General features: G+C 41.4%; 1 long non-coding RNA gene across 1 annotated transcript; it reads left to right on the top strand.

Annotated features, from left to right (window-relative positions):
- The first annotated feature begins 539 nt into the window (after nt 1–539).
- LOC125015403 lies at nt 540–3,849 on the top strand. Its single transcript, XR_007113593.1, has 3 exons — nt 540–640; nt 1,551–1,624; nt 3,522–3,849. It is a non-coding gene; the product is annotated as an uncharacterized LOC125015403 (long non-coding RNA).
- The last annotated feature ends 447 nt before the right edge of the window (nt 3,850–4,296 follow it).

Below are 4,296 nucleotides of genomic sequence, written 5' to 3'. Positions count from 1 at the left end.
TATTGAACTTTTCGATCGCAGGTAAGCCAACCATGGATAAATCCCTGTTATGTATGCATAAATACAGTTTTGTTTTCTCTGTAGTAGTTCTTTCATTTCATAAATGCAACAGACTATAGTTTTTTTATACATAGCATAGAGGTAAAAAACGATATATGCAGTGTTATCTCCATTTTAGATGTCAAAGGGGTTTTGTGGCTCCCAGTGTTTTCTTTTCTGTGGGAAACGGATCCAAATGGCTCTTTGAGTGTTGAAGGTTGCCAACCTTGAATTGAATTTAGTGACCTCCAAAAATCAAGAAACAACACTACGTTTTCTGTCTTTTTGCGTGTTCAAAATCTATTTTGATTTCTCATTACTGATAAGCGTGAGCAGTTACATGGTGCCAACAGTCGTACTCATTGTCGACGTAAGGTGACATTTAGCAGAACATATAGTTCCAAATATGATATAGGTCACTGATTTAAGAAAAAGAAAAAAACTGTTTTTTCCTTCTGTGAATGACATCGTAACGCAAGTCAGTCAGGATGACGCATGTTCAGGTATCCCAACACACTGCTGTCTGATACATTGTGACACCTCTGATCTCACATCATGAAGGAAACCTGATGAGTACACGAAGAGACAGAGAGACACCGAGGTGAGAGCACAGGTGGAGGACTCCCTGCGCACAGTTGTCAGGCGGATTCCACCATTCTGACGAGACTAATAGATCAAAAAACAGAACAGAGTACCAAAAGATCACATTACTGCCTGACAGCTGGGCAAGTCATTCCTTCTTCCTTTCTTCCCTTCCAGTTTCTTTCTGCTACATTGTTCGAGGTAGTTTGGCTCTGTTCTGTTGAACCAGAGTACACACTGACCAGACTGTGTTTAAAGGATGACTGTAATGTAGCTAAGAGAGAACAGAGAGAACCAAGCTGCACAAAACCCCAGAGTAATAGCATCAAAAGCTGATTACTCTCACCCCCGCCCGCATTTCATCTCTGTCCTCTCATAGCCTCTTTCACTCGGCTCCTTGTATCGGATGTGGATGCCAGCCTCTCTTTCTCTGCCATTTTTTTTTCTCATAGTGGAAATAAAACAGTGACTGAACCAAAATAAACAAAAAAACCCCCACTTGTTCACAATGTAACATAATCACCCATTAAGGTCCCTCTTTCCATTTGACTTAATATAACAGCATTAGCTGTAAATCTTAGAGTCAATTCATTACGCTTTGACGTGGCGCTGCTTGCCATTAATTACTATAGAATAGTTTAATTAATTAAACTATTGTTTTACAACCATCGAGGGTAAAACAGGGAATCGTTAACTCATTGGCAGTGGGGGAGAGACTCTTTATTGCTCACCCTGCTACGACACTGCTGACAGTACAGATTATTGAGCTAATACGTTATCCATGTAAATGGAGGCCAGAGAGAAGGGAACCATGTCCTTGTGATTCTTAAGGAGCCATGTAAGTATGTATGTATGTATGTGGCGTTGTTTGAAAAGTAATTGCCACACTTGATGAGTTCTCCCTGAGCTAATTGCTTGTCTATTTTTAGTGTAACTCAAACTGTGTTGGCGTAGCTGCGGAAGAGAGGCTGGTTAACCAGACGAGCCTGGAAGTGGGTCAGAGGTAGGCTCTCTCTGTTCTTGTGCACAACCCTGAAAACAATGTGAGACCGGGAACTCCACGTCCCGGAGATAACTGCAGAACAATGAACTTAAACGTAAATATGACAGGAGAGATGACGAACGGGTGGCAGCGCTTACTGAAGTGACGTCTTTGTGATTGACAGTGAGAAATAACAATAAACCAATCAATGGTGGTGGGAGGAGGGGGTGATCACAAATGTGGTACTTTAAAGTTATAAATACGGTTATGAATCATGGCTTTTGACTCATTATCATTGTGCAACAAAATAATAGATAGAAGAGGACATGAAAAAATATTATTTTCCATATTTTGAGAATGTGATCAGCCATGTTCTGTGAGTATCAGGGCTGAATGGATGCATGTGTTCTAGGGCTCTCTTACTCACCATTGCTTTTATATTCAAAAGTCAAATGGCCTGCTTTATGTACACACCACCCTAGTTATTGGTATGTTTTATAAATCCATTCTTTATCTTGTATTTTACGTTCTAACAATGACCACACCTTGTATTGATGCAAATAAGGGTAGGGGGATGTGAAGGGTGGAAGGGAATGGGACGAAAGAAGGGTCAAGGGGATAGGATGACACTTCATTAGGGGTAGAGGGAGAGGGATGAAAAGGGGTTGAAGGGATGGGATGAAAAGGGGTTGAAGGGAAGACATAAAGGGGGAAGAATGTGTAGACAGATGATGGTAGAGGAGTCTCAGGGTGGGGACACATTTCAGGAAGCTTCCTTGTCCCCTCGTTCCTGTAATGAAAGGTGAAAGAGGAAGAAAACAAAAGGTTTTAGGTTTTCTGCTCTGGCTGCATGGAACGACCTACAGTCTAATCTCAAACTTCAAAACGTATTACCCCTGAATGAGTTTAAAAGGATGGTATAATCTGCCAAGTCCCATTTGTCTGTGTGCAAATGTTTAACCTTAGGATTTGTATGTTATGTAACGCTGTAATTTTATGTTATGTTTTCATGTTCGTTCTTGTTAAAACAGCGTTGCAGCCACTGGCGGTCAGATCTCCCTTGTAAAAGGGACACACCGCACGGCCAAAAAGAAGTTGCTACCTGGATATAACCAAACAAATAGGTACAAGTCCCCTATTGGATAACTACTGAATGGGTGATTGTCTTTCAGCTTGAAACTATTTATTTAACCTCAACTGATGCAATGAGTAGCTTCTCATTTCAACCTGGTCAAAAGACACATCCAGTGGTTGTGGAAAAGATGTTAGTCTGTTTGAGAAGGGAGGGTCAAATCAGTGGCATGTATCTAAAACTGGGTTAAGAACTGTGCGAAGAATTATTAAAAACTGGAAGGATAGTGGGGAACCATCGTATTTGAGGAAGAAATGCGGTAGGGAAAAAAATCGTGATTGGCGATCACTTAAACGTTTGATGAAATCAAGTCGAAGAAAAGCAACGGCAGAACTCACTCTATATGTAATAGTGAAAGTAAGAGCATTTCCACATGAACAATATGAAGGGATCTTAAGGGATTGGGACTTAACAGCTGTGTAGCCTTAAGAAAACCACTAATCAGTGAGGCTAACCGGGAAAAAAAGGCTTCAGTTGGTTAGGGAGCATAAAGATTGGACTCTGGAGCAAAGGGAGAAGGTCATGTGGTCTGATGAGTCCAGATGCATCCTGTTCCAGAGTGATGGGACATCAGGGATGGAAGAGAGGCAGATGAAGTGATGCACCATCACAATCATGTCTAGTACCTACTATACAAGCCTGTGGGGGCAGTGCTACAGCAACATTTTGCCCAAAGAATGAGATCAGCTGACTACCTGAATATACTGAATGACCAGGTTATTCTGTCAATGGACTTTTTTCTTCTAATGCCAGGATTCATCAGGCTTTTGTGAAATTGTGTTTCAGGGATGATGAGACATCAGAATCCAGACCTCAACCCCATTGAGAATCTTTGAGATGTGCTGAAGGCTTTTAGTGGGCAGGCTCTCCCATCGCCAATACAAGATGTATCACACTGGATGGAAATAAATCTTGTGACACCGCAGAAGCTTATCGAAACAATGCCACAGTGGGTGCGCGCCGTAATCAAAGCTAAAGGCGGTCCAACGAAATATTGATTGTGTGATTTATTTTTTTGGCTACGCAGTGTATTTGATCTCAATGGGCCAACCCGGTTAAATAAAGACATACGTAAAAAATGATTAATAAAATAACGGATGAATGGATGATAATATTTGGAACTGGCAGTGTTGTCAGCTTGCTTACACATATGTTTTTGGTTTTGTCTTTCTCTAACGTAATATTACTTGGCAAACTAAGTAAAATATATTTATTCTTTTGTTTTCCCTTGCCTGTTCTAGACTCAGAATATTAGTCAGATGAGCACTGTAGCGCTTCGCCTGCAGAGTTTCTGTTCCTCGCTGTCAGATCCCTTACATCATAGCCTGCACAAGAATACAGTGCAGAGCAGGAAGATCATTACGACGGCGTGCACTGCATGACACACAGTGCATCCGGCAGTCAGACCGGTGATAAATGCATGCGTTACGCCGTGTGGGGGTCTATTTATGAAACCCATGCAACAGCATGAATACAGCATGTTTGTTAAGAGACTTTGTAAAGAGAATGAAATCCACAAGGAGCTCAGAGGACTCCTGACATGTTCCCTCTAGTCTCTTTT

Source organism: Mugil cephalus, chromosome 10 (assembly GCF_022458985.1).
Source record: "Mugil cephalus isolate CIBA_MC_2020 chromosome 10, CIBA_Mcephalus_1.1, whole genome shotgun sequence".
In the NCBI taxonomy this organism is placed as follows: Eukaryota; Metazoa; Chordata; class Actinopteri; order Mugiliformes; family Mugilidae; genus Mugil; species Mugil cephalus.
Note: the sequence above shows the minus strand (reverse complement) of the source record. Positions and strands in the feature narration are given on the sequence as shown.